Genomic DNA, 19,606 nt, shown 5'->3' with positions numbered 1-19,606 from the left:
GTCATGTGAATCCTACCAAATGACATGACCCGTGCTTCAGTTTGAAGGAAAGGAGCACACTGGAGGTGCCCAGAGTTCTGTTCCTGACTACGCGGGGAGTCGTTGAACAGTATAGAAATAAAAATAAAAAGATCCCCCAAAGGTAAGTGCCCATTTTTTGGACGAGGGCACACTTAACCACTAGACTGTCCAGGGAGTGGTTCTAGCACACCATTACCCTTACACTTTCGGGTTCTGCTTTTGTCTTCAACTCTTTTACATGGCAGAACTTGGGCTCACTGAAGCCGGCAATCTGCTGAATGCGAGGGATAGGTGCTGCCACTATCAAGGACAGAAACCCAGGGGACTAACTAATCAGCCTCCACACAAGAGTTGACATGATTATATATTGGCAGAACAAGACAGGATGACTATACACATCATATGACTGTAAGTGCCCTCGAAGATTTTCGTTACTGTGGGGTGTTTATATATGAACATTCTCTTTCTTTGAAAATAAAATTCTGATGGCCACATTTTGTATCTGTATGTTTTATAGGTATCTCCATTTAAAGAAAAAGGCAGATATTTACCACATTGTCTGGGCATTGTAAGTATGCTATTATTTAATGAAATTTCGATGGCCAATCAGTCAGAATCCCTGCAACACATTGGTAAATGTATGTTTCTTTAATTATAGGTAGAGTGGGATTACCTTGCCCCCATCTACCTTAACCCCACTCTCTCTAACCCCACCTACCCACCCTATCCCCACTCTCTCTAGCCACACCCACCCTACTCCCACTCCCTCTACCCCACACTCTCTCTACCCACCCACCCTACCCACGCTCTCTCTATTATAACCCCAAACTCTATACTTCCACCTCCCAATCCCTGCACTCTCTACTCCCACACACCCACCCTACACCCACTCTCTTTACAAAACCCCCACTTACTCTAACCCCACCCAACCCCCAATCTCTCTACATCATCCGCCTTACCCCCACTCTCTCTATTAACCCCCAATCTCCCTACCCCACCCCCCCTACCCCAGCTCTCTCCATCCCATCCACCTTAATTCCACTCTCTCTGGCAACCCCCACTCTGTCTACCCCCAACCACCACACCTCCACTCTCTCTACCCCTAACCACTTTACCTCCAATTTCTCTAACCCCACATACCGACCCTACACCCCACTTGCTCTAACCCCGCTTACCCACCCTACTCCCATTCTCTCGACCTCCACCCACCCTACCACCATTCTCTCTGCCCCACCCTACCTCCACCCTCTGTACCCCACCCTACCTCCACCCCTTCTGCCCCCACCCACCCTACCTCCACTCTCTCTACACCCACATCCACCCAACCTCCACCCTCTCTACCACACCCTACCCCCACCCCTTCTGCCCCCACCCACCCTACCTCCACTCTCTCTACCCCCACACATCCACCCTACCGCCACTCTCTCTACCTCCACCAACTTTGTTAAACAGTAACAATATAGTGCCTCATTAGTATTTATATTAGCCTAAGCCTATTCGCGCTACACGCAAAACCGCGTTGCATAGTTCTGATTTTTGGGTTAACTTTGCCACCATTTTAAGATTCATCTGCCATTTTGATTTTCACTAGTGTGTTTGACATTCTAAAATGGTGGACTATGTTTTCGACATGCAGCCAAACCTTACGACCTTTGAGTTCTGTTAATGTTTAGGCTGTCCGAGAGCTGACTGTTTAAACTGAGCAAAGAGACCTTGCGCTTCATATGAACTGTCATCTTAGTGTTGTCTGCGCTCACAAGCCTCATCCTTGTATAAACGTTGGGACAATGAAGAACAAACTTCGAGCGTATGCTTTGGCTGAACTACATTGTGAAGAAACTTAGAATAAGGCTTACCGCGGGATCCGAGAACATACATTGCTATTGTGTCTTCATGGAAATACAAACCTACGTAATCCTTTGCATGATATTGTAAAATCTGTATGTGAACTAGGCACAAACTCTAGACCATGAATTATTAACGTGAAGAGAGGCTGGACAATCTTGTAAGAAAAGTATAAAAATGCCAGTGTTAAGATGTCCAGTACCTCACTCTCCTCACTGTGTCAGCTGGTATACACTGTGAGGTGTTGGGGCCAGATAGCTATCTGTTTTGCTTTGTAAACTGTACAGTAATAAAAGATCTGTGAATCTTTTTAGCCCGTGATTGGTGTATTTCCTTTGTGGTACTCAGCTTCGATATTTCTTTGCTCTTTCAGATGGTGCCCGAATAGGGACCCTCAAGATTGATGCCACCTGGTTGAAGAGTAGACGCGGCTATCGGACCGGGATTGGATGGTGAGAAAAAGGGGGCCTCTTTTGGATGAGACGTGACACCTCAACAGTACTGCCCGATCCGATCCCTGGACAGTGAGCACATGGTCTGAGACGGCATCTTGATGAGGGTCCATATATTGAGGCGGGCAGTTTTGCCGAAATCACCAACCACGAGGGTCCTTTGTTCTTTGCAATCCGATCAGACCTCCCTTTGTCCTTTGAATCAGGTGAGTCGTGCCCCGATTCCTAAGTATCCTGATATTTTGTTGTAGATTTGTACTCGCGAGCACAAACGAAACCAGGTAACACCAGTAATCTGACATGCCTAGGAAATTGTCTGCGTGTTTCAGGGCGTTATTCTGCAGGGACAGAAAATCTTTGGAATTTAGCCGAACAGCACCACAGGAGGGGTCGTCGGCATGTACTATGTACTGTAAATTCGGCATTGGTAGTATAGTATTCAATGATATTTGGCACAGACAAACTAGACATGCTTCCGAACTTCAGTGGCCAGTCAATGGTAGTTTTGGAATTGCCCAAATAGAGTATTTAGAATCCATATTGATAAAGAAAAAAGCTAGACCTGCAGCATTTGATGTAAGACAAAATTGGAAAAAAGAAGCTATGCAACAACTTAAGAGTAAAGAGAAGCATGCATGTCGTCATATGTCAAATTCAGAAAAGGCATTATTGTATGATCAACAAAAACAGTCAGAGTCTGTTAGAAACATGGATAGGGCTTTTGAACTTGGTATACAGAAAATATATCCGTCTAAAGATTTTCATGCCTCAGATGAGCTAATTAATAAACTCTTTAATGAACGTAGGCCCGGCGCCACTGCACCACCTCCTTATTTACCTATTCCTGCTGTCTTACCTCTTCCTGCTGTCGCTAGTCCTCCCGTAGCAATTCCTGTTCTTCCTGTTGCTCCTCCGGCAGCAGTTATTGCTCCGCTTCCTGTTGCTGTTCCTCTGTTTGTACCTTCACCTTTACTGACTGTTATTGTTCCAGTAAATCCGTCTTTGTTGCTAGTGGTAGTGTCTCTACTACCTATTGTACAGGATTTGCCTACTCTCTCTTTCCCAAGCGGTTTTGCTCGGCTTGTAGCTGATAATGGGGCGAGTGCTGAATCAAAAGTTGTAACATGGAACACAGTTTCCAAAGAGAAGAGGAGAGATTTGAGTGCATGGGCTAAGCAATGTATAGAGAAAGGTAAAAAATCTATTGTCTTACCTACACTCCTTAATCTAGAAAGTATTCCCGATCAGAATGTCTTTATTGAGGGGATGGGGATACATTTGGCAGTAATGTGGAATAGATTGACGGACACAGATGTCCCACAAGGGTCGAGGGATTTGAATGTTTTAGCTTATTCAAGGGATACTGCGGAGAAAGTACATGAGCATGTCGAGAGGGTTTTTGAGTTTAGAAGGGAGAGAGAATGTTACAGAATGATAAAATAGATGGTGATAGTTTGGATGCTTTTTATGTGCAGAAACAGTTCCTTCCTCCTTGTAAGTCAACGAGTGAAGAAACGCGCATTTGCACAAAGGACACGCTTAGATGGATTTCAGATATGTCGATATCTCCCATAGAAGTATATGATACGTATAGTCAGTATACTCCAGAAATGCAGAGGAAAGTGTTACAGGTAATGGTAGAATACCTGCAGGATGAATGTATAAAGAAAAAGGTTTGTTGTCCTGCAGACTTATTGAATATTTATAAGAGAGCCTTTGCATCTGATATTGCTTGCACCACTTTAGCGCTCGATTTGGCTCTGTTGCTTAGTAAACGTTCGGAGTTGCCTACTTCTCAGCTGACTATGAGAGAGGTTCCTCCGACATTCGTTCCTAAAGTTGAGATTCTGGCTAATGTCGCAACAAGTGCAGCATCCATCGATATTGAAGCTCATTATGTATCACAGTTTGTTCACGTCCCGTTCTCGAGACAAGAAGTGAATACTATTAGACAGTCAATTCCAGACATTAGGAAGAATCCAACAGGGTTTTATAAAGAAATAGAATCTGTCCTGCATTTGTCAGTTTTCACTTTGGGTGATATAGATTTGTTGTTTCCTGTGATCCTACCTGCTGATTTATGGAAACAGATTAGGACTGTAGATGATCCAGCAGGGTTAGGTGACACATGGCTTCACCTGGTTAGTCTTGATGGAGAAAGGAAAGCTGGTGAAAGACCACCACAAGTAATACTGACTTTACCAGATAGAATAGTAACTAAATTAAAGACTTTAATTCCAGAGAGAAGGATTGTTTGGGTCAAACTCACTGCTTGTACCCAAGGAAAATCTGAAGGTGCTAACAAATACTTTAATTGGTTCGAAAAATGATTCTCAGATTTTAGCGGACAGGATTTAAGCACTGAGTCAGGGAAAAGATTGATTGTGGATAAGTTTACGCATGGATTGTTGCCTGATATCCAGTCACAAATTATGACTTCCGAGAGTGCTTGGCAAGATAAATCACAGTCCGAAGTTTTGAATATGGCTCAGTATTATGAGAATAGAGTCAATAATGAAAAAGAAAGGATCGAAAAGAAAAGGGAAGATTTAAAATCCAAAGTATTATTGCAACAGATGGTCAGAGGGCCTAGAGGTGGAAGTACACAGTTTTGCGGTCAATCCGTTCCACAAAGTAATGCGCCGTTGGGTCCTGTACACGCAAACCAATGTGATTATTGCAGACAAGAGGGTCATTTGGCGAGCACATTGCCCGATCCTTCAGCAAAGGTCGAATAACACATATGGTGTAATGGGTAGACGATCTGGAGGCCGCCTTGGGGTAGAGGGTCCTGGTAGGAGCCATTTCGCTCAAAATTCTCAGTCATTTCGCAAGATAATCAGCAACCTAGTGTAGATAGCAGAAATATTTTTGATAATCCTTCAACTGCCTATCTTTCTGAAGATCTTGTCTTTTATAATATATTGTTTCGTTAGGACAGCCCGAAGCAGGGTCTGGAACCAACGCCTATTACCGTTAATCAGAAAGGTCTCTACGTTGAGATGATGGTGGGGAATAGGGGGCATCTATTTTTGATACGCACAGGAGCACAGAAGTGTTCCATTGATCATTCACAGGTTTCAGACATTCCACTGTCAGGGCAGAATAACGTTTCTGTAGGGTTTTCTGGCACGCCAGTGGTTAGTCCGGTTTCTCTGTCGGTACCGATTTCACTGGGGCCATTCACGGATCACTGTCCATTTCTTCTGACAACAAACTGTGGAGAGAATTTGTTGGGGTTGAATCTGTTGAAGGAATTAAATGCGTTAATTCATTGTTCTTCGGATGGAGTGCGTTTGACGATTTCACCCCAGCAATCTTCTGCCTCACAGTTTTTGACTAGACCTTTGCCGCCAGAATTTAGTGAAGTTCCTGCGTGTTTTTGGGTGGTTGATGACAATGATGCTGGTATTTTGCAAATTGAGCCTGTTAAAATTGTTTTGAAACCAGGAGTTAAGTTGCCACGAATTCCACAATATAAGATTTCAGTTGATGGTGAGCAAGCCTTGAAGTATATAGTTTCTGACTTTGTACATCGTGGAGTAATTGAAGAAATTGCAGGAAGTTTGTGCAATAGCCCAATTTTACCGGTGTATATGAAAGGGGATAATGCGATTCCTTTTCGTTTCATTATCGATTTGCATGCTATCAATAAGATTGTTGCTCCACAATTCCCAATTGTGCCTGTTGTAACGACGATACTGACAATGATTCCAGCTTCTGCTACTCATTTCAGTGTGGTGGATCTTAAGAATGCCTTCTTCAGCCTTCCCATACACATGGATAGTAGATATTTGTTCACGTTCACCCTAGGGGGATGCTCGTTTACATCCACTACTGCTTATGCCATCACTACACTAAGCACGATCGTGGAAACCAAGAGAATTTTGCATAACTCTGTGCAGGCCGCAGAGATTATTGCACTGACTCGTGTTTGTGAACTTTCAGAAGGGCTTAGAGTGAATATATTTACCGACAGTCAGTATGCCTTTGGGTTGGTTCACAACTTTGGTAGACTATGGGCAGAACGAGGTTTCTTGACCTCATATGGAACAAAAATCCAACATGGCACCTTGATAGTTCAGCTACTCTCAGCACTTGCGCTTCCTACTCAATTAGCAATCATGAAGTGCGCCGTACATCAGAAAGTAGTAGATGATGTAGGGAGAGGAAACTCTTTTGCTGACAGGGTAGGTAAACACATTGCTACTGATTTATATTCAGAAATGTATGTTACGAAGGAAGCCACAAATACCTGCACAGTAGATGAAGGGATTGACTCGATAAAGAATATTCAAGCTGATGCCACTCCAGAAGAACTTAAATACTGAGCTAAGGGTTTAGCAGGTTTGGATGAGGAAGGGTGTTGGGTAGACACTTCAAAAGGATGATGGATGCTACGCAATGCATATGTCCTCGCGATGGTTACAATGGCTCATGGTCCCACTCACATATGTGCTAGGAAAATCTGTAAATTACTAGAATCTGTTTGGGTGAATATCAACATCTCAAAAACTGCTGAGCGTTTTGTCCAGAATTGTATGGTTTGTTTACAGCATAATGTGGGGAAGGGTACGACGACACTGAGGGGTAGTTTTGGTTCCCCCTCTGTGCCCTTTGAAGTGATTCATTTCGACTTCATCAAGATGGAGCGCTGTTATAACTACAAATATGTCTTGGTAGTCATTTGTGCCTTTAGCAGGTGGGTTGAAGCCTTCCCTGTGAAAGATGCTACAGCAATGACAACGGCGAAAACCATGCTTAAGGAATATTTTCCTAGGTCTGGTTTGCCGAGGGTCATCTGGTCGGATAATCGTCCACATTTTATCGCTGTTGTCATCTTGCAAGTATGCGCGGGATTACAGATCGAAAAACGGTTCCTTTCGGCTAGACACGCTCAGAGTGCTGGACTTGTAGAACGCCATAGTGGTATCTTGAAGAATAAACTTGCAAAGGTCTGTGCTAGCAGTAATTTGAAATGGCCAGACGCCTTACCTATAGCGCTACTGTCCATGCGGACAACCCCACAGATTAGAACTGGACTCTCCCCATATGAAATTATAATGGGGAGACCAGCAAATATTTGGAATTTGCCTAAACCTAAGAAATTGAAAGATGTGGAGCATTTGCTTCTTGCAATACTCTGACCAGCTAACTCAAAACTTGTATTTGATTTACCAACAGGTGCAAGAAACCCTCCCAGTTAAATACCAGGGGCCAGCTCACAGAATTCTCCCGGGAGACTGGGTGCTCACGAAGTCATTTGAGAGAGCATCCAGCCTCGGACCATGCTGCAGAGGACCGGTTCAGGTCCTGTTAGCCACACAGACTGTTGTACGAGTAGCCGGCCTACGACACTGGATACATGCCACACACATCAACTGGCTCTCCACATCCAATAAAATTCTTCTAAAAACACTCTCTTTGACACACAGAGCCTTGAACAATGCGGCCCCTAGTTACCTTATAGACAAACTTCAGAGAAGAACTTCTCTCAGACCCACTAGAAGTGGGAACACCAACTGCCTAAATATCCCCAAATACAAACTTACTACCATCGGGGGTAATGGCTTCACTGTTAAGGCAGCCAAAAGCTGGAATTCACTGCCCCAGGAGTTGAGAGCTGACCAACCATATCCACTCTTCAGGAAAAACTTAATAAAACACATCACTGCCACCAATCCTTAGCTTCCCTTCACCCTCTCCCCTGAGGACACTTTCCTGCAATTAAGAAACAGTATATCTTGCTATATTCTTTCTTTATGTAAATACTGCAGCCTATGTATATGTAACCACACAAGCTCTACATCCTCAGTGCATGTACCTTTGCTTCAGGCCTATTGTTCATATTGTATATATCCTGTAATCATGCAAAAAGTGCTCATCTTGCTATATGTAAATTCTGTAACCTGTGTATACGTAACCATGTAAGCCCTGCATTTCCTTGTCATTGAGCCCTTTTACTTACGAGTCTGGTGCGCTTAACAAATGAATAAACAAACAAACAAACATCAAGAGGATACCTTTCCCTTTGCCACACGATGGAGTAGAAAAGAAGGAAACTGTTTGCTCTGCTTCTGGTGATCAATCGGTCTTGAACAACATCAAGGGTATTTCAGAGATTCTTCCTGAGCCCGTGAGGCCTGGGGAGACTGCTGCTTTGTCTCTGAATTCTTCTTTGTATCCTTCTGCACCCTTGAGCAACCTTGCCTCTGTTTCACCACTTCCATCAGGAAGCAATGACACACTGTTCGCAGATCACGCAGTACCTGGAGTCTTAAGGTAGAATCTGCATCCATGGCACTAGGCTTACAGCACAGCATAGCTGTGCCTACAGGAAACGACCGTTGAGCTCATCCTTTGCCACTCTCTCGTTGAAACATAAGTAAGTGGCCGGCACCAGCAAAAGCTATCTTTAATCAAGGAAGATCACGTGGTCTGGAGATCACCAGCAAATGAACTTACGTAGTCTATCGCAGAAACTTTCAGAGAAAGAGCTTTGAGGAACAATGCCTATCGCTATCTCCACTTGTACGGAGCAATCAATCGATTGTGTGGCTAACAAAGACATTGGACAGAAAAATACATGGTCGGGAGGACGTACTGTTTTCTTGTAATTATGTTAACTGGTTTAACAGTAGTAATTGCACTTGGGTTTTGGTATATTGATGGGGTGCGTCCACTTGAAACTTTTATACCCACTTTGAGTGTTCCCACTATGTCTTCTCCTTTTGTGCATCTGCACACTCTATCTTCAAGGGATTCCCAAGACAGACTGAGTTATCACAACAATACGCTTTTGTTAATCATGAATGCGACCCATGCGATTCTAAACAGAACTAATTGCTGGATCTGTTCACATTTTCCACAACACAGGGAAAAAGTGTTGGGCTGGTATATTCATCATTTGCCTCTAACTACTGCGTGCTATGCCTCTCTAAAGGCATTATTCTTTGGTCGTTGGAATGACAGCATCTCAGGGAAGTTTGATGGGACTAATTTAAATGAATTTGAAAGGTGTGTCCTGATGCCTCTGGGATGCTCCCTTTTCTCAAATAGGAGAAAGCTTAATGTTGCTTCTATTAGGCCTTCCGATAGACTTTCTGGACCTTTTCAATCATTAATTTCTTTCAAGATGGCTCCCGTAGGCTACCGGGGTGCCACACCTCCTTCCTACACTATCAATCACAGCCCCAACTCTGTTTCTTTCTGCATACAAAGGAATGGTTCTCAGTCAATGAGTACTTTTTAGGGATGTACCAATATTGTGAATTTGACTAGTGAGGACAGACCCTTGTATGTAGGTGATTCTGTTTATTTTGTTTGTGGCAAAGAAGCTTATCCTTGGCTACCTAGGGATTGGCAGGGTACTTGTTATTTTGGTATCTTGCTACCAGGGGTATATGTAGCTAGCACCTATGAGGTCTCTGGGGCTCTTCCAAGGCAGGATGAGAACGGTGATACTCCTTCACAAGTCAATAGTGATGTAGCGAAATCCTTTGTGCCATTTTGGGGACAGATCATGAATTCCGAGGATATTAGGAGGCTTGCAAGAGTATTGGAGAGAACCATCAACCAGACCACCAATATACTCTACAACATGACGTTAGAACAGAAAGCAATTAGATTAGTGGCTCTACAGAACGGGACGGTGCCATCCTGGCTGAGTGTGGTGGAGTTTGTAAATTGGTGGGATCTGCTTGTTGCATTTTCGCACCGACACCTCCCCTACCTTATTCAAGGCAATACAAAATCTACACGTCCTAAGTACAGAAGTACTTGTTCCCGAGGGAAACTGGGATCTTAGTGTTTGGTCCTGGGATTTTTTACAGTCTTGGGGATGGAAACTCTTTTCAGTCTTAATGGTAATCCTTGGTATTCTGTTGTTCTGTTGTTGTTTCATGCAATGTCTTCCTGTTATATGTTCGATGTTAGGAGGATGTTGTGTGCAAACTGCGAATATTTTTAGTAAGGCTCTTGGCTTAGGCCAAAAGGAGGGTTGGTTAAACAGTAATTATATAGTGCCTCCTTAGTATTTATATTGGCCTAAACCTATCCGCGCTACACGGAAAAACCGCTTTGCAAAGTTACGATTTTTGGGTTAACTTCGCTGCCATTTTAAGATTCATCTGCCATTTTGATTTTCACTCGTGTGTTCTATGTTCTAAAATGGTGGACTATGTTTTCGACTTGCAGCCAAACATTCCGACCTTTGAGTTCTGTTAATGTTTAGGCTGTCAAAGAGCCGACTGTTTAAACTGAGCAAAGAGACCTTGCGCTTCATATGAACTGTCATCTAAGTGTTGTCTGTGCTCACAAGCCTCATCCTTTTATAAACATTGGGACAATGAAGAAAAACTTCGAGCGTATGCTTTGGCTGAACTACATTGTGAAGAAACTTAGAATAAGGCTTACGCGGGATCCGAGAACATACATTGCTATTGTGTCTTCATGGAAATAAAAACCTATGTAATCCTTCGCATGATATTGTTAAATCTGTATGTGAACTAGGCACAAACTCTAGTCCATGAATTATTAACGTGAAGAGAGGCTGGATAATCTTGTAGGAAAAGTATAAAAATGCCAGTGTTTAGATGTCCAGTACCTCACTCTCCTCACTGTGTCGGCTGGTACATACTGCGAGATGTTGGGGCCAGATAGCTATCTGTTTTGCTTTGTAAACTGTACAGTAATAAAAGATCTGTGAATCTTTTTAGCCCATGATTTACTTTGTGGTACTCAGCCTCAATATTTCTTTGTTCTTTCAACTGTACTCCCACTCTCTCTCCCCCCACACAACCTACCCCCACTCTCTCTACCTGACCCGCCCTACCCCCACTCTCTCTTCCCCCACTCTCTTTATCTCCACCCACCCAACTTTCTCTACAACCCATTGACACACCACACCCCCAATCTCTACCCTCTCTGATCCTTCCTCTCACATCTCGTTATATTTCTTACCCTCTCACTCTCACCCTTTCTCCCTCATATTTCCTCTTGGTCATCATCGATGACACCCTCTTTCAATCGTTTCTCCCTTGCTCTATTCTCTTTCCTTCTCATTATCTTGCACACCTGCACCACTTACCACATCCTCCTTTGAAGCTTTGCACTCTCCTCCTTGGTCCCTGGTGGCTATAAATGCAAAATGTAAAGAACAGCAGTAGACGCCAAAACTATCAGCATTGCCAATGCTTGTTTTAATTATGCATCCAAGTCCCTTAATCACCATAATTCTCTTGCCACTACAGCTCTCCTTGCATGTTGCTTCACCAGATACCTTGGCGCAGCTCAGTTGGTCAGAAGGAATATTCCTTCAGAATGTTGCCTGTAATCATGGCACTAGTCCAGCCTCAGCCCCATACCACTTGATTTGAACGGAGGGCGTGCACTGCCTAGCCAGATGTGGTACCAGAATGTCTAGAATAGTGGACCGACTGCGGCAGAACCAACATTCCTTTGGTATCCAGTAATGTTGCCGAAAAATATTATAGTGAATTAAATTTTACCGAAAGAATACTGAAAAATAAATAGATATGAGGTGGGGGTACGGGGCTAAAAGGGGTGGTTGGGGTTCACGGTGGGGTTAAAAATGTAGGTAAATGGGGGTTTAGTGGCAGTATTTCTTTGTTTCAGTAAAATCTTATTCAGTAACATTTTATTCAGTAACATCTCATAGGAATTCCTTGGGCAGGCCAGAACTCCAACCCACAGGAGAAGGTTTTGAAACAATTTGCTGTGCCCAGTTATCAAGTGTTGTGATTTATTATAATATGTGGGCTTATTTATGATATGTCACTTTATGCTATGCCAGGGTGAAAAGTCACAGCCCACAGTTTATAATCAGTTTCCTCCTCATCCAACTGCCGACCAACATCTCACAGACACTCCAACCCTAGCATCAACCATGTATTGAGTCCACATAGCTGGATATTGTAAGACAAAGGTGCTCATTTGCCCCTTTTTGTGATTTTATTATGTTTTTCAAATAAATGTTGTTTTATCTGTATTCTTCCACTTTGTAAGTGCGATCTTATATGGCTAGCTGAAATAGTTCCTAGCCTTCTGTAGGTTTTCTAGCACCACCTGTGCGTTGAAAGGAGGGGTAGCCTGTACTCTGTTTTCCCGGTTCAGTTCCTCTTGTGCGACAGCCACTACATGTGTGATTGGGAGCGTAGATTCCATATGTTCAGAACGTCAGCCTCACTGAATGCTCATCAATATTTCAAGACTATTGCGTAACTCACATGCTTTTGGTGGGTGTCACCCACCACTTAGGCAGCTCTCTCACCCACCAAGCTCCGTGCAAGCCCATAGGAATCAATGGGCTTTCACCCGCCAAATGCAAAATAGGGTGTTTTCACCCACCCAAGAGCCATGAAAGTTTGAGAGCTATGTCGTCAGTCACATAACTGCTTATCAACAGCACCAGGAGTTTCAAGGTGTAATCATTACAGTGTTCATATAATAATCTGCAATTTCTTTGAATGGTGCACAGAAAACATAAAACCTCAAAATGTGTGCCTTGCAATGCAGTCCTCTCATTTTCATTAAAATCTGACACCATGTCAAGATACAGACCATGAACACACCATTCAATATCGAACATTTGCGGATGTAGAAAGCTAAATATCCACATGCATTTCAGGCCTGGCAAATGAAACACATCTGGCTGATGTGCGCCAATCAGAAATCTGTTGTAATGGTTCTAATGGTTGCTTTCATCTCATCCTTGTCAAAGGAAACATTTTTGGCAGTCAACGTTGGCAGCCGAGACAATCAGAGCACTAATTGCCCTCGGACAAGATGCATCGTGAATTTGCAGGAATCGAACTGGCACTTTCTGGGAAATGGAACCTAATTGAGAAAGTGAGTCCACATGGCTGGATATTGTAAGACAAAGGTGTTCATTTGCCTCTTTTGTGATTTTATGATGTTTTTCAATAAAATGTTGTTTTCTCTGTATTCTTCCACTTTGTAAGTGTGATCTTATTTGGCTAGCTGAAATAGATCCTAGCCTTCTGTAGGTCTTCTAGCACCACCTGTGCGTAGCCTGTACTCTGTTTTCCCTGTCAATTTATACTTTCCCTCTAGAGTCAGGCCCCCGTTAACAAAAAAGAGGGTTCTCGCCCTATATTCTTTATCCGTCACACAAGACGTCAATAAACCTTGAAATGTCAGCTAAAATATAGATTTTTGAGAACGAAAAGAACGAAAGTACAGGCCATGGGGCTTTAGTGGGCTACCAAGATAAACTGAACCCTCTTGCCCAACTTAGGCGGTGAAAGAAGGCAAGGGAATTGGGCATCTTCGGAACGAATTTCAATGGGGTGAAGCATTGTAGTTTTTTTAATTTTGTGTGTACAAAGCAGGAGGCAGTAAAGTGTTAGATTGTATTGTTAGTAGTAAACTTTATTTGGATTTCTCCATCCAAAAAATCAGAAAACACACAATCAGTAACCCGTGCTATGTTAAAATCCAAGAATAAAGCCCTTGTAAAAAGCAACATACACATGTGTTACGATCCTGGCAATTGTCCTCAAATGGACAGCGCACAAGTTTTAAACAATTCCGTAATCCTGCACCACCTACCGTTTAAAACGTATCTAACACAACGAAACCAAACTTATCCCAACATGAAAATCAGCTGTGCTACCGGCAAAGGGCTCGGTATTTCAGTGCTCCAGTGACATACTCAGGTTATAAATAAATGACAAATCATCATGATTACTACGAAAAAAGTGCATTGCTTCATTGCACGTTTTCAAGGTGTTATTTCGAAACATGTGAAAGCCAGATCTTCCGAGCTGCTAAATAGAGCGGAAACATCTAAAAGAAAATGCCTCAAATCCACAGTGTGGCCCAAGCGCAAGGAACATTTAGATGGATCCGCCATCCAAGTCAATGGGTTCTTAAGAGGTAGTAAATCCAAAGGAATCTGTGACACAAGCCTTCGACTGACTGGAGATCTTATTTGGTGCAACTTCCCACCAATCACATGGCTCAGCATATTTGGACAAAGAGGACTGAGAGTGTATGTTGTGCATGGCTACCTCCCTGGCCATATAGCCCATCACCACCTTAATCACTGATTTAAGCTTAAACAGTGAGTGGGATTTGTGACAGCCCCTCCATGCGCCAGCCACCATCTATTGGCAGTGTTACATTCCATGGAGAGGACTTAATTTCTAAGACACCCTCTTTCACGTTATGGTTAACTGGGAGGCCCAGGAGTATTTTCGAGAACTAAGTTGGGTAGCTCACATGCACCATAGACTCCATGCTCAACAGCCCCTGCTCAGACCTGAGGGCACTTCTGGAGTTCCTTGAGGAAGCCCTGTTACCATGCTCAGAAATGTATTCTGCACTATCTACAATTGTTCGCAATTATGATGTCCCCAAACATCACTGCCATAGAGGATCATAGAAGAAACCTCGGCCTTATAAACCTCCTGGCATTTGTCCAATCTATGAGCTCCATACAAACAGTACAATAAGAGAAGCCCTGTAAGTCTAAGTAAAGCTCTCGCCACACGCTGCTTTCTATATCTGGCCCAGGATCCATTTCTACAGAGTAGAAAACATAAGAGTCAACCTCCTTAATTGGTGCGTCATTCAAAGACCAGCACCTTGGTTTACCTGGCTTGCCAGAGACTATTTTAGCCTTGTACTTCTTTAGTTGCAAAACGTGATTCTCCAGGTTTTGTTGAATGTTATTTTTCCTGGAAATGTCAGAAAATATTTGTTTCCAAATTATTACAGAAAGAAAGATAACACTCTGTTGGTTAAATACACGTTGTGATTTGAGGTCATAGTTAATGAACATTACTAACCAATCAGGAGTTCTTTGGGGTACTGATCATACCTGTCAACTTTTGTTGTTGTTAATATAGCATTTTTCTGCAAAGCTATTTCAATAGGTATGACATACACTCTTTACATGTTATTGTTCCAAGATTGCATAATGACCTCATTGTGTACATCTATATCAGTCATGTCTTTACAACTGGATATTTGATTTTCAACTTTTCTTCTTTGGAGATTTGTAGCTGGTGATAGCACAATGCATCTTTTCCCTCTCCCATTATACTCTTTTGCAGTCTGCAGGTGTGGCCTCGCAATCGTGGTCCATGCAGCCTTGGAACTCTCTACAGCAACACACTGCTGACAGAGGATGGATTAGGTTTCCAGAGCGCTTGCATACACTTATGGCGGCCATTTTAGACTCTTCACACACTTTCTTGATCACCTCACAGACAGTCTATGATGGAGAGGCTTTAGCTCCTTGCCAGGCTTCCACAGTAGACTGTTCATTGGTTTCTCATCCGACCGGACTCTAACAGCTGTTTAAAGCTTATTTTAGATAGCTCTACACAGCATGCACACATATAATGTATATACCTTCTTCTGGGAAAGCAGCAGGGAACTTAACGGCTGCTCCCTGCACATTTTGACATTCCTCAATGTTTTTTCCACATTGCTAGTTTTATTTGTATTAAATGTAATTATTCAGAGAGCTACAAAGAGAGGTCTGCGCAAAGGTTTACAAGGATGGTCTTAAATCTGCAGAAAAATCAGGTGCTCTCTATTCCCTAAGGATAGATACATCTGTGTGTCTGTTTTGTTAATGTGTAGGTGTAAGCAAGGGATATGTAGAATAGTTTCAATTTCCCTGTGTACCTGTTTGGTTCCAGTTGGTCGAATCTCCCTTCCGTTACTTGATTCTTTTTTCTTGTCTTTGTCCCTTTGCACTAAAGTTAGGATACATTCTTAAGGGAGGTTGAATTGAATTGAATTTTGAAATATAGAAAAGTATGTTGTGTTTCATCAATGGATTTTAAGATATAGTTTGTAATTTTCTGTAACATTTTTAAAGTTTTTCTAAAACCAACCAACTAAATAAATAAATAAATAAATAAATAAATAAATCAATAAATAAATCAATAAATTATTATTAATACTAATAATAATAATAATAAGAGAGGTTGAGCTTTCATGCATCACTGCACTAAATCTATAGCTAGGAACACATCCCCCCATCCCAGACAATGCAGGCCATACAATAAGGGACTTCTAGGCATGAGTTGAAGGCATCACAATCAAAGGGGCACCAGATAGCAACATGTTAGTCTGCACAGTATCAACTCTGTCTCCCACAGTATAAGGGTGGCACAATGGTTACCTCACCTGTGGCATCATTAATCCTTGTGCCAACTCTGCGCCCAGCTATTTTGTTCCAAGGCCAAAGCAGATATCCTGTATATGGAGGACACCTTTGGGACTCCGAAGGAGTAGCCAACTACTCTTGTCCTGTTTCATGGTGTTAGGTGAATATTTGGGAGGAGTTTCTCATCCACCGGTTCCTGGGAGGCATATGAGTCAAAGGGTGTCTGTCACTTTTTCATCCCACAAAAGAAGCTACATTTGATATGATATGATATGGCATTTATAACGCACCTATACACAAGTGTTTCAAGGTGCGACGAGGCAAGGGAGGGGAAACAGAGGGAATACTGAGACAACAATCCTACTAGTCCAGGTGACATTGAGATTGCGCAAGTGCAGGGCAAACATACATGTTTTAGAATAGTGGCTTTTAGGTTATATATAGCCAACATGTGGGCTTGTGTACGCACTCCTGCTAAATTGAGCTCAGAACGCTATCTCACATACATTTCACTGAGTTCCTAAGTGTGCAAGAAACATCACCATGAGGACTGAAGAAGGTACTAGATCAGTGAGGACCATGTTCATCTTACACCTCTGCTCATTTAGGTCTGTCTTCTGAGCAACTGCAATGCTAACTTGTATGGAGCCCTCACTGAGATTTTTGAAACTTGATAGAGTGGGGGTTTTCCCTGGATCCCTTACATAATAACCATTGAGGTCCTTATTAGGGACTGTAGAAGTATGAGTATAACACTTGTGTCTGATACTCCTAGCTCCAGGAGCTCAAAACAGCCACTCACTTTTTAATTCTCCTGACACTTTCTTTCAAGGTTGCCCCAGCAGAAACCAGTCATGTGCTTTACAGGTCAATGCCGCAAGGTATTTTCTAATTTAATGTAATGCCATCTGTTAAATGATAGGAAGTCACAAGGCTCTACACTGAAATAGCTAGCAGTTAGTATTACTAGACAAAGTAAGAAATACAATCTCCTGTCCCTTGACTAAGTAAAAATGTGCCCCTTTAAAGAGACCAAAGCTGATCATAAGCAAAGCCTGCTGTAAGATCATTATTCCAGTACACACGTTCTATGAATGCAAGCACATTAAAGATTGCCTTTATTATTTATTCTGTATATGTATTATTTGATACCTGAAACAGAACATCATAATTTTACAATTGCCAAAAAACCCAATTGCTGAAAAGGGAATGTCGGGTGAATTATTGTTGTATATTCTTTGTAAATGACAAAACAGACCTTCCGAACAAAACATTTATTCCCGCAGAACATAACATATCTTATTATATAAGCCAAGACGTTTTGGGGTCCTTGAAGCCATGGCAGGAATCCTGTATCCATGTTGATTAGCTCTATGCATGCTATCCAGATCTTACATTGAGGTTGTAAAACTCCTCATAAACCAGTTAGTAATCCAGATACTCTTTCAAACATATTTTAAAATGGCGGAAAAGTCAAATTAGTGCCCTCACTCTCCACAGTGACAAGGATTTTAGATATGTACACCTTGCCAAACAAGAATGGAAAGAGCATATCTTTCACAGCGCCGCCTCACCTTTTGTGCTGCGTCATGCCCTCTTGGTGGCTTCAGTGGAGGATCCATGATCGAATGCCATGGGGATCCAGAGGCATCCATGAGGACCACCATCTTTTCGCCTTCGCGCATGCGCCCAGGACCAGCAGCCTGTTTCTGCGCATGCGCAGTACGGAAAGCGTTGAAGGTTATTCATAACCACATAATCACGAGCATCAGGCCTCCAGCCGTATAAAGAGGCCCTGCGCAGCCTCCTTTTTGCGTCGCAACATTTTATGAGGTGACGCTAGATTCTGTTCGTGATTCTGCCAGTTGCAGACCTTTTTTGCTCTGTGCTTCCCTGCCCTGCTTTAGCTGCTGCCTTGTGCTTGTTCTACCTTGTTGTTCCTGCCTAATCTTTCTGTCTGACTGCCACCTTGTTTGAAGCCCTTCTTTAGGGCTTCCCTCTTTAGCTCTTCCCCCAGTCTGTGCCTCTTCTGTCCCTTGTCTTTCCCTTTCCTCTTCAGTCCTTGTATCCTGTCTGTCATCTTTTGGGCCTCCCACGTCAGTGCCTTGCAATGCCTGACACCATGCTAATCCGCGGGTGGCCTTTCATCGCAGTGTTGGGAAGGGGGTTCCCTGTCCTTGGCTGTTGACATATACTACAAAGACCCAGGTTCTGGCGGTGTCTTCCCTCATCGCTCTATGCAGGACCAGATCACACATGAGGCTTCAGCCCTTACCCTGGACCCGACAAAGAGGCAAAACATCAGGTATGTGGGAATCACAGGGGGCACCCCTTGACAATATCATCTCTTGAGTAAGACAGAGAACCAGATGCCAAGTATCCACACTCCCTTACCAGGTTCTTGGAATATTACAAGAGCCTGAAGGATTAAAATGGAGCTGTATGATTCAGGAATGTTTGAATCTTACATTCAGACAAACAGGCTTGTTTGGAATAATGCATTGAAATTGGAACATGTCAATAAGCTAAAATGAAACTGCGAGTCATGCTATGGGAAAATGGGATGTTTCAAGACATAGAATTCTGCATAACCTGTAAACCATGTTAGCTAGTGAAAAATTGAAATGATGACAGTGATTTGCAGGAAAAGGACATTCATAATGGGGTTATTTGATACAATACCCTCATACTTTGGTAAAGAAAAATGTTAGATTGGCTCGCTTCTCTTTGTCCTAGCTAAATATAAGAGAAATTCCTTTGATAAGTATGAAGCTGCTATTTTATTTTAAGGATGGGAAAGTATTCTAAAATGGCATTTTAAATCGCCTCATACTTATTTTGCCCAAGTATCCTCTTGGTGATGTCATTTTGCAGAGAGACGAGATGAAATGGAACACATGATCTCTTCTCCAAAAAAAGTATGAGGAATCTTCCCCGGCCCAAAAGATTCTCATTCTCATACCCAAACAAGCATAATGGGTGTAATTTGGTGAACTGGCTACTTAAGATAACTTGACCAATTGCACCACTGCCAGGGATCTGACTGATGCATACCAAAACATGTTGGTTAATGCGGTTAACTGTTTGGCCCCTTAGAAAACTCTGACTGTGAAACAGTTAA

Source organism: Ambystoma mexicanum, chromosome 5q (genome assembly GCF_040938575.1).
Source record: "Ambystoma mexicanum isolate Mex_15411 chromosome 5q, UKY_AmexF1_1, whole genome shotgun sequence".
Lineage (NCBI taxonomy): Eukaryota > Metazoa > Chordata > Amphibia > Caudata > Ambystomatidae > Ambystoma > Ambystoma mexicanum.
Note: the sequence above shows the minus strand (reverse complement) of the source record.